The following is a 12279-nucleotide window of genomic DNA, read 5'->3' on the forward strand; positions in this document are numbered from 1 at the left end:
ACTATGACAGATCACAGGGTTAATACTGATTTTAAACTGACTTCAGCAGTTAATGTTTCATTCTAACTAACTAGCTTTGAAGTCAGAGTATAGGTTTATTGTCATTTTAACCGTGTGCAACGTTTCTCCAGGACCTACACTGCAAAACATTATTTTCAAGGAAAAAATTCTTAGTATTTTTGTCTTGTTTTCAGTAAAAATATCTAAAAATTCTTAAATTAAGATGCTTTTTCTTGATGAGCAAAACGACCCAAAAAAATAAATCTAGTTTTTAGACCAAACATATCAAATGTAAGTGATTTTGTGCATAAAACAACCAAAAATCTCCCAATGGGGTAAGCAAGTTTTTCTTACATTTTTCTTGAGTTTAGTGTTTAAGAAAAAATGTCACAATTTTTTTTGCTTACCCCATTGGCAGATTTTTTTTGCTTGTTTTATGCAAAAAATCACTTAAATTTGATTTGGTCTAAAAACTAGACTTAATTCATTGGGTCATTTTGCTCATCAAGAAAAAGCATCTTAATTTAAGAATTGTTAGATATTTTTTCTGAAAACAAGACAAAAATACTAAGAATAGTTTTTCTTGAAAATCATTTTTTGAAGTTTATACACAGCAAAAAATTACTTTCTTATGTAGTACTTTTGTCTTGGGTTCAGTAAAAATATAAAAAAATTCTTAAATTAAGATGCTTTTTCTTGATGAGCAAAATGACCTAGGAAAATAAGTCTGGGTGTTAGACAAGTAAATAAGTGCTTAAAACAAGCAAAAAAATCTGCCAATGGAATAAGAAAAATTTACTTGAAACAAGTTTCTTTTTTTCATAAACACTTAATTCAAGAAATTTTTTCTTATTCCATTGGCAGTTTATTTTTTGCTTGTTTTAAGCACAAATTTGCTTAAATTGTATATTTTTTGTCTAGAACAGCAGCCATATCACCCTGTAGCCCAAGACAGCTTGCCCACTGAAGCTAAGCAGGGCTGAGCCTGGTCAGTACTTGGATGGGAGACCACCTGGGAAAACCAGGTTGCTGCTGGTAGAGGTGTTAGTCAGACCAGCAGGGGGTGCTCACCCTGTGGTCTGTGTGGGTCCTAACACCCCAGTATAGTGACGGGCACACTATACTGTCAAAAAAAGCACCGTCCTTCGGATGAGACGTTAAACCGAGGTCCTGACTCTCTGTGGTCATTAAAAATCCCAGGATGTCCTTCGAAAAAGAGTAGGGGTGTGCCCCGGCATCCTGGCCATACTTGCCCATTGGCCTACTAATCATCCCTCATACTAATTGGCTATATCACTCTGTCTCCTCTCCACTAATAAGCTGGTGTGTGTGGTGGGCGTTCTGGTGCAATATGGCTGTCGTCATATCATCCAGGTAGATGCTTCACATTGGTGGTGGTTGAGGAGATTCCCCCATTCATATGTAAAGCGCTTTGGCACTGAGAAAAGCGCTATATAAATGTAACGAATTATTATTATTATTATTACTTATTTTCTTAGGTCATTTTGCTCATCAAGAAAATATATCTTAATTTAAGAATTTTTTGATATTGTTACTGAAAACAAAACAAAAATACTAAGTAAGAAAGTCATTTTCTGCAGTGTAAAGAAGATAAAACACAATAAAACACATTCAAGCAGCACTTTGATCCCAGAAAATTTCTGTAAAATTGGCTGAGACCCTTCTGTGTGAACACAAACACGTCCCGTAAATGTTTTGGGATCGCTCCCGTAAAGGGGACCTAGTAACATTGCCATAACATTAACAGAAAGTGTTGTGTTTGATTAAAGACAGAAACAATGCTGTAAGGGGCGTGCCGTATGGAGGACGCGAGTGTCATCAAAACAAGAAAAGTTTTTTAGTGCTTTAAAATAGGGATTTTAAATGCACATTACAATTTATGATGAGAAATGTATAGATTAAAATCCCAGATGTATTTTCCGCGTAATTTCTATAATATAAATATGTGTGAAAAGGGCTTTATTAACACTTTACTGTACTTTAAAATTACCTACTAAAATAATACAAAAAGTTGAATAAGAACTAAAATGACAACTACAGCTAGAAAGGGACACTCCACTTTTTTGAAAATAAGCAAATTTTCCAGCTCTCCTAGAGTTAAACATTTGATTTTTACCATTTTGGAATCCATTCAGCCAATCTCCAGCTCTGGCGGTACCACTTTTAGCATAGCTTAGCATAGTCCATTGAATTTGGTTAGACTATTAGCATCACGCTCAAAAATGACCAAAGAGTTTATTTTAAAAATGTAAAATTGAACTCTTCTGATATTACACATGCCCGAAAATAGCCCCCTTGGTAACTTTCAACAGCTGGGGACTATTTTTGGGCGCTGCATAATATCATTGCGCCTCCTGCAGCCATGTTACGGCATCAGTCCTTGATTATTACGCCAGAATGAGAGTATAGTCCTAGCTATATCTGCCTAGAAAATCACAACTTTTAATTTTCCGTCGGTCTTAGTACACGATGTAACTACAGAAGAGTCAAGTTTTAAATAAGAAAAATATCAAAACTCTTTGGTAATTTTTGAGAGCGATGCTAATGGTCTTATCAGATTCAATGGATTGTGCTAAGCTATGCTAAAAGTGGTACCGCCAAACACGGAGATCAGCTGAATGGATTCCAAAATGGTAAAAATCAAATGTTTAACTCTAGGGGAGCTGGAAAATGAGCATATTTCCAAAAAAAAGAGTGTCATTAATCTTCTATGTCAAGTTATGTTGTCTTGGTAAGTCAAGCTGTCATAACAAAGACATCTTAAACAATGTCATCTTTGCATTAAAAATTACATAATTGAGCGATTGACACTTAATAACAGTTCATAAACGTGCATAAAATCTCCTTCATGTTCATGACACGTGTCATGTCAAAATTATGAAGGTGTCATGTCAGTCTTATGCATACCCCTTTCCATTAAAATGTTACAGAGATCTATATAGTTTAAATAAGACTGGCAGCTGATGGCCATCGGAGTCTGGAAGGTTATAAAGATTCGCTTATTTCGTCTAATCTTCCAAAGTGAGTTGAGATCGCCCTGCGATTCCTCACAGCTGATCCATCGCTGTCGTCAGTGAACATCTCTACTGATAACCTTGATTTCACAATGATTCATTTGTAAGCGATCTGATCTGACATTTCCAAACAAACTTCTAGGGCACTTGCTTGGAGACAGACTGTGTGAACTCAATACAGGAAGAGGAATCAAAATCAAGGTCTTAAATTCTGGAGGAAATCTGGCCTTGCATTGATTTAAAAGCATAATGATGTTTTCTCAACAGCTCATTTCAGAAGTACATACTCCCAACATAAACAAATATACAGGTGTGGATAATAGATCTCAATGTTGACTAAAGAAGAAGGGTAAACAGCTTTGTGGTTGACTTTATAGTCGCAGGCTCTGGTTTTGCCAGGACAAAAAAATAATACAGACTCACTATTGGAAACTAAAAGACTGACAGAGCCCAAATGCAATCAATTTCTGCATTTGATACAGCAGAATTACCAGGGGCAAAAGCATTTGTCGTATAAATTGCAGCAAAGCTCCGCAGGCAACGTGGTATTTAAAGATCAGAAGTTGAGCGGTGCATTTTAGCGGCCCCACGGGTACAGAGGTTGACTCACCTGAATGTGAATCAGAGCAATTATACCTCTTTATGTACTAAATGGAAAGTCAAAGGAGGCATGGCAGCTAACATAGTCTGTGATGTATTATTCACAGGGTGGGATCTGAAAGTCAGAGATGGACTGGGTCAACACCGATGACCATCAGCTGACAGTGTTATTCAAGCACTAAGAATCACTGAAACCATTTGCAAGCAGTACCGGAAACACAGACATATGCAGAAAAAAATAAACAAGATTGGGTTTAGATTAAGCCATGATTAAGCCTAAATTAAAGGATATTTAGGTTTTACAAACATACACAGACAAAACAATGAAGCTTATTTTAAGATGTCATTGCAAGCTGTTTTTTATTCAGACAATTCTAAGTCTAAGACTAAAATGCTAAAGAATTAGTTCATGCCAAAATTGCATTTTTTCATAATTTACTTACACCTGTGTCGTTCTAAACCTAAGTCTTAAGATTGTCTTCACGACACATTTTTAGATATTTTTTATGAAAACGGAGGCTTGTGACTGTCCCACAGGCTGCAGTTTTATTTTTACAATCAATCCCAGAAAAGAATGAAAGACATCACCAAAATGGTCCATGTGCCATCAGTAGTTCAATGAAGCAACGAGATAACTTTTGTGCGTAAAGAAAAACGAAGAAAAACAAAACTAACGATTATGCTTACGTGAATATGCTGGCAAGAAATTTGTGCATTTATACGTCCTGTTAAAGTATTGTTTACAATGTTTGCATAAAGGGGGCCGCACACCGGACGCGCAGCTCAGCCCATTCTGAAAAAATCTAACACATTGTTTTCTATGAGTATACGCACACCGGCGCTGACAGGTGCCGCCTGTCCGCGGCGCCCAGCTTTGACTCAGGAAGCTGCTCAAATCCCTGTCACGCCACAGAGCACCACTCATATAGTTTAACATTAAATAACATCATATTTGTCCCAAATCATTAACGATTAACATTGGCTGCTAACGTATATTTTGCATTTTGAAGTAGACGCTATCTTACTAAGCTCGCGCAATTTAATGTGCACTTCCGGTTTACGACACCTCTGAGTAGAGGTCTACACGGAAGACCCGAGACCCGAAGACCCGGGACCCGACCCGGGACTCGTACGGGTTCGGGTCTATATTTTAAATGATCAGCCGGGTCCGGGCCGGGTCTCAATCTATTACTTCGGGTCCCGGGTCTGTTTAACATTGTGGGTAATACCCGAGGTCGATCGGACTCGGAGAACACACACATTTAAATAAAATATTTCAAAAACAGCAACAAAAACTTAGATGAACTGTCCCATACATTTTTTCTATGACGCTAAAATTGCATTAAAAGGTTTATATTTGGTTGCTCCAAAAAGGCAGCTAACGCGCATGTGCTCTTGTAATGTTTTTCTGGTTACCAGTCAGGAGCTTCTGCAGTGAGACGCAATGACTTTACTTTTGACAATTGGCTCTTGTATTTAGAAGGCGGGACCTATTCCGCCGTACCGTGCATTTTGCACTGATTTCTCTAATTTTTATAATAATATTATAAATTGACCGTCTTGCTGTTATATCTAAAGTTTTCGCGACTCTGCTCAAAGAGCACAGAGATGATAGCAAAGAAGCAAAGCTAACGAAAGCAGCCATGGCACTGAACGAGCAATCGTTATTATAATCCAAATGGGCAAACGTTATTAAGCAAGTTGACCCGATGTAAAACTGCGTTATTAATCACCATGACTGTAAAGTGGACTTTTAAAGCTGGAATAAGCATTAAACACTTCAATCGTCAAGAGAGGAATAACATGGATGGAACTTTCTTGGAAATAAGGATTGTGCATCACACAGTCAGGTACAAAGAGGGAGATGACTAACTTCTATGGTTAAGACAAAAAGTTTAATTTTCGCTACTTGTTTATTGACTTATTAATAACATTTAGCTAAAGAATATTTGCCGGTCGGGTCTGTGTTTTCCCGGACGGGTTCGGGTCCAGATTTTAAATAATAGACGGGTCCGGGTCGGTTCCGGGTCCAGCTTTTAAATAATAGACGGGTCCGTGTCGGTTCCGGGTCCAGCTTTCAAAACAACAGACGGGTCCGGGTCGGTTCAGTGTAGCACATTTGCGGGTCTGATCGGGTTCGGGTAGGAATTTTTGGACCCGTGTAGACCTCTACCTCTGAGTTATCCTAGACGCGACTTACGCGGTGCTGCACATCCGGTGTGCGACCCCCTTAAGTGTGTATTAGTTCATGTTAACAATATGCAAAAGGTACAAACCCCAAAGTAAACAATGACATTATTGTCTCCAACGTAAATCTCTTTTCTTGGACTACAACAAACACACGGATTTTAGGCAACATTTTACTTCCTGAGATTAGTGATGTAGACAAGACCGACATTATCATAATTCCTCCCGCTTCGGACTCAGCCTGTAAGTTAACTCCTGTTAGCGTTGCATTGTGAGCGAATCTTTCAAACATGGTAAGGAGCGTCACATTTCCGGCTGACGTCAGAGGTATTCAGGCCAATCACAATGTACAGATTAGCTGGCCAATCAGGGACTGCGTTTCAGGAAGATAATGAAATCTGGAGCTACAAAAATGTACGGTATGTGAAAAATAATGTTTTTAACCATAAACCACGCGAACACATTGTATTATACTATATACACAAAATAAAGTTGTTTTTTAGCAATGAAATAGGTGCTCTTTAAATTAAAAAAAAATGTGTAAAAACGTTGGCAGGTCACGTCTGGTGCATGCGCTGTAGTCTGCTCGTGAACGCGCACTGAACGACCAAGGAGGAAAACAAATTGTTGAATAAAATCTTTTTTCTACAACGTTTAAATTTCCACATTTCAGGACATCAAGATGAACCGTTACATATTTAGTTAGCTTTCTCTATACACAAATAGGAAAATGCGGATCAAGCTTTCCCAGCAGCACTTTGATACAAAAAGCCTTTGCAATTTACTGCGATAAAACCCACATTTGATTCTCTTCACGCCGCATAAGGAGAGAGAAGCAGAGGAATTCTCAGACCCTTCTGATCCGGCATGACCGGCACCCACAGCGCTGCAGCTTTGCCTTGAAATTACGGCTTTCTGATTTGATGCATTTTCACTTAGACTCGATGACACAAGGATGCCTGGCAGGGTCAGGGAACAGATGCATTCCTGCCATATAAATTGAGACGGGCCGGTGATGGATAAAGATGCAAACAGGCATGACGTACAAACACTCGTTGCCATTATATATTCAACAAGCAACGTTAGAGCGTCACAGGTCAACGGTGTCACCGCGACATAGCGGTGATGTTTTTACAGTACATAGCTCCTTCCCATCTCACTGTGTTTTTATTTTCCTGACTTCAATGGCTTCAGGCTAAAGCAAGCTCTGCATAAAAATGTGAGCTAGAGAGAGCGAGAGAGAGAGAGAGAGAGAGAGAGAGAGAGAGAGAGAGAGAGAGAGAGAGAGAGAGAGAGAGAGAGAGAGAGAGAGAGAGAGAGAGACTCCTTGATGAATAATACAAGGTCTATGGAGAAACCACAAACAGCACACAACAAAGGGCAAATCTGAATCCCACACGGCTGCAGTGTGCAAAACGCATGATTAAAAATATCTATTAAACCTTATTTACTGTAGGCCATGAAATGCAGTTGAAAAGAAAAGAAAAGGAAACAAAAGAAGGTATATAAATGTGGTGTTGAACTGGGTCTTTAAAGTGACACTGCAGTTTTTCAACCTTCATAATATATTTCCAAGACCCTTGTGATGCTACATCAACTTAAAATAGGTTGAATGAGATGTCTACCATAGCCTTACGGGGTCTGGATCACTTTTACTTGTACTTGAAACTCTAAAAAGGTACACTGCAAAAAAATGACTTTCTTACTTAGTATTTTTGTCTTGTTTTTAGTAGAAATATCAAAAAATTCTTAAATCAAGATGTATTTTCTTGATGAGCAAAATGACCTAAGAAAATAAGTCTAGTTTTTGGACAAAACATATCAAATTTAAGTGAATATTTGCTTAAAACAAGCAAAAAATATGGCAATGGAACACTGAAAAATATTATTATTTGAATTTAAATTTATTTTTTTGCTGAATTTTTATTGTATTAAGTTAACTCAAGAAAACATTTCTTATTCACTGAAAAAATTATTTATTGAATTTACAATTTTTTAAGTGGTTAAGTAAGTGGTTGCAATCAATTTATTTAAGCTACATTTAAACAAAAAAAGATTAGTAAAGTAAAATAAAATATAAAACTTTTGTTTAAACGTAGCTTAAATAAATTGATTGCAACCACACTGCAAAAAATGACTTTCTTACTTAGTTTTTTTGTCTTGTTTTCAGTAGAAATATCTAAAAATTCTTAAATTAAGATGCTTTTTCTTGATGAGCAAAATGAGCTAAGTAAATAAGTCTAGTTTTAAGACAAATAATATACAATTTAAGTGAAATTGTCCTTAATACAAGCAAAATTAACTGCCAATGGGGTGAGAAAAAAATTGTGAAATAAGATTTCTTTTTTCTTAAACACTTAATTCAAGTAAAATTTTCTCACCCCATTGGCAGATAATTTTGCTTGTTTTAAGCACAAATTCACTTAAATTGTATATTTTTTGTCTAAAAACTAGTATTATTTTCTTAGGTCATTTTGCTCATTAAGAAAATACATCTTGATTTAAGAATTTTTAGATATTTCTACTAAAAACAAGACAAAAATACTAAGTAAGAAAGTCATTTTTTGCAGTGCACTTACCTTAAAAAAATTTAGTAAATTCAATGAATCATTTTTTCAGTGAATAAGAAATGTTTTCTTGAGTTAACTTAATACAATAAAAATTCAGCAAAAAAATGTCTTATTCCATTGGCAGATTTTTTGCTTGTTTTAAGCACAAATTCGCTTAAATTTGACATGTTTTTTCTAAAACTAGACTTATTTTCTTTGATAATTTGCTCATCAAGAAAATACATCTTGATTTAAGAATTTTTAGATATTTCTACTGAAAACAAGACAAAAATACTAAGTAGAAAAGTTTTCAAGAAAAAAAATTCTCAGTATTTTTGTCTTGTTTTCAGTAAAAATATATAAAAAAATTCTTAAATTAAGATGCTTTTCTTCATCAGCAAAACGACCCATGAAAATAAGTCTAGTTTTTAGTACCAAAACTATTACATTTAAGTGATTTTGTGCATAAAACAAGCAAAAAAAAATCTGCCAATGGGGTAAGCAAATTTTTCTTAAATTTTGTGTTTAAGAAAAATGTTCAAGATTTTTTTGCTTGTTTATGCACAAAATAACTTAAATTTATATTTTTGGTCTAAAAACTATTTTCTTGAGCCGTTTTGCTCATCAAGAAAAAGCATCTTAAAGGCGGAGTCCACGATGTTTGAAAAACGCGTTGGAAAAGGAGACGGGCCGACTACCAAAACACACTTATAGCCAATCAAATCAAATCAAATGCCGGGTTGCGTATGTGTGGGGCGGGTCTATCAACAGAAGGTCCAGATTCTATTGGGGTAGGGGCGTGTTTGTTTAGGTGATTTCAAATATCAACATTGGCTTTCCAACATCATGGACTCCGTCTTTAATTTAAGAATTTTTAGATATTTATACTGAAAACCAGACAAAAATACTAAGACATTTTTTTCTTGAAAATCATTTTTTTGCAGTGTAGTTACCCAAGCACAAAAATAACTACAAAATTCGACTGCTTTATGGCATACGTCCCTTCCTCCACTTCCCCAAATTCGGACATGAGAGCGCAACTATTTATTTTCCGAAAGTTTATGTCATGGCCGAAGCAGTAACTAAGAAAAAGAAACCCAAGATTTTGTCTGAGGAGACCAGAAAAGAGAAAACGGGAGAGTGTAAAAGGAATAAAAGGAAGGACAAGGATCAATGTTGGGCCAGCGTTCGCTCACTGGCGTGAACTAAAAGGGGAGGAGGGGTTCCTGATGATGCTGACTTAGCCGTCATGCTTTTGGACTATTAAGTAATGTTATACTGCTTGCATACTATCTTTAGATTTTCTAATTTGTTGTCTGCCTGGCTATGTTACAGGAGCTATCTGATCCTCCATTTATCTTAATGAATTAAGTAATGCTAGTACAGTAGCGAATTATCAATCTGGTATTTAGCTAGTAAACGCTAACATTATACTTATTGATGGTTAGCTGTATTGGGGAACGTAACTTTCAAAAGTAATGCATTACAATATTAAGTAACTCCCAAAAAAGTAACTACTTGTGTTTCTTAGTTACTTTTCATGGAAAGTAATGCTTACGCTACTTTTTAGTTACTTTTGCGTTACTTTTTCTTGGCTGAGGCTTGATCTCTTTCAGGCCTTGCAGGTGTTTTTTATGGCTGAAAAGTTCTGCATTCAGAAATTGCATATTTCATTACAAAAATGTCGAGCTCTGGCCTGCCATCTCAGTATTTGACTCAAACTGTTCCAGGCCCGGGGTGGGTAATCGGGAGAACCGGGAGAATTCCCGGTGGGCCGCTTCACTTTTGGGCCGGTCGAGTTATTTTTTTTTACATTTGTCACGTTAGTGAGTCTATCTTCTCTTTAAATGACACTTCACACGTTTCGCATTGACAGCGCGCAGCTCTGCATGGGTTGTACCATGTGAGGGAGTTTTCCCCCCCTCCCATAGAGTTGGTTCGGTCCATAGCACGTCCCAGAAAACTTTTCTCCGGTAGGCTGGGCCGGCCCTACCGTAACAATACGCGTCTGAGAGGAGGAGGGCGTAAAAACAGGTTGAAGAAAAAATCCATTGGAGGATGCTGCTGCCAAATGTGCCAAACTTACAGATTTATTTTCAAGAGGACAAACAAAAGTGACAACAGGTAACTTAAAGAGAAATAAGCCTAGTAATGATTAGCATTAGCAACGTAATTATTCTGCTAATACCGTTTGTCAAACTATTTACAAGCCAACGTTTTTTTTGTTAAAATATTAGCCTTTTGTGTATACATGGCGATTCATAGACTTTGCAAATATTATGCAAGCAGCTTCTGAGCAGCAGATACCCCGCTGAAAATGAGGATGCCATGAGTAAACAATATGAATTAAAGTTATTTAACCCTCAGGTTGTGTTCAGAACCCTATAACACCTTTTGTGTTCCCAGTCAAAAATGACCAGCCGAAAAAAGCTTATAAATCACTTGTTATGCTATATATTTACCCAATATTGGATTCAATATTTTTTTCAAATTGTTTTCTTTTTTAATTAGGACTGGGTTTTATATTTCTATTTGCATCTGATTAATCATAGCCCTCATAGCATTAGCAATTTATCAACCTTTCCTTGTGGAATAGACTCCAAAAAGGGCTGGATTATTTTTGACCCATAATGGGTAAATATTGGACAGAACACGCTGCTGGGTTAAAATTGCGCAACAGTTGGGTTGTTTTAACCCAACTGTTGGGTTATTATAATCCATGGTTGCATAACAACAACCCAACATTGGGTTATTTTTAACCCAGCATGTGTTCTGTCCAATATTTACCCATTATGGGTAAAAAATAACACAGCCTTTTTTAGAGTGTAGAGGAATATTTTTGTTAACTTCTCATCTTAAGTGAAATATTATTCAACTTTTACCTTATTTGTTTAACCATGATATTAATAAAAACAATAGTAAGAGCTGAACTGTTGCTTTATTTGTCCAATTAGAAAAAAGTGCTAATTTGGAATAACACTATGGAAAAAGTGGGCCGGTCTTGGGCCTGAAACTCCCGGGCTGAAAAGTGGCCCCACTCCGGCCGTGGTTCCAACACAGGCGTTAGTGTGGATCGGGACGCATTTTTCTGTCCGAGCCCGGCCAGCGTCCGAAAGCGCAGTAACGGGACCCGACCGTAACCCGACAGGCATTAAGATATTTATGTCCGAGCCCGAAACAGTTAAAAATCGCATTGTCACAGCAACATAAACACATTTACGCACACATGAAGATGGATGGCCATAGTTCATCTTAAAATGAAACTTTATGTTTATCAGCTTACCCTCAGGCCATCGAAGAGGTTGTTGACTTTGTTTCTTCAGTAAAACACAAATGTAGATTTTTAACTCCAACCATTTCAGTCTGTCAGTTGTATAATGGAAGTGGATGTAAACAAAACTCCGATAGAGAAAAAAACATGCACAGACAAATCCAAATTAAACCCTGCGGCTCGTGACGACACATCGATGTCCTAAGACACGAAACGACCAGTTTGTGCGAGAAACTTTTTACCTTTAATAAAATACTATCCACAGAAAAACGGAAGCTGTGTATAGTGTATGGCCTCACGTGCACCCGATACAGTAGGTGGCACTATGGACCTGTGAAGTTGTTTCGCAACCCACTACTAAACATTAGATGAATAAGAAGGTGATGTGAACGCGCGTTTTTCATTTTAAGATGAACTATCGCTTTAAACAGGCTCATTGGCTACCTACATATTATAATAAGCTGTTTTAAATTCCAAATGTTCAATGCTTTATTGCGCCGAGCTCGACCCGAACCCGAACATAATTTCTAAATATCTGTCCGAACCCGGCCCGGGCTCGGTTCGGGTATCCATCCTATAGCGTGTACGCATAGAGTGGATAATGTGACTATGTTTAGTTTAATTCAGTAGATAATTT

General features: G+C 37.0%; 1 protein-coding gene and 1 pseudogene across 6 annotated transcripts in view; one reads left to right on the forward strand and one right to left on the reverse strand.

Moving 5' to 3' along the window:
* The window catches only part of csmd3a (CUB and Sushi multiple domains 3a), a 489960-nt gene that overhangs the window by 36484 nt on the left and 441197 nt on the right, over positions 1 to 12279 (reverse strand). The gene's annotated exons all lie outside the window — the stretch shown is intronic.
* LOC141367588 (5S ribosomal RNA) lies at positions 922 to 1038 on the forward strand (annotated as a pseudogene).

The sequence above is a fragment of the Misgurnus anguillicaudatus genome, chromosome 10 (assembly GCF_027580225.2).
Source record: "Misgurnus anguillicaudatus chromosome 10, ASM2758022v2, whole genome shotgun sequence".
Classification (NCBI taxonomy): domain Eukaryota; kingdom Metazoa; phylum Chordata; class Actinopteri; order Cypriniformes; family Cobitidae; genus Misgurnus; species Misgurnus anguillicaudatus.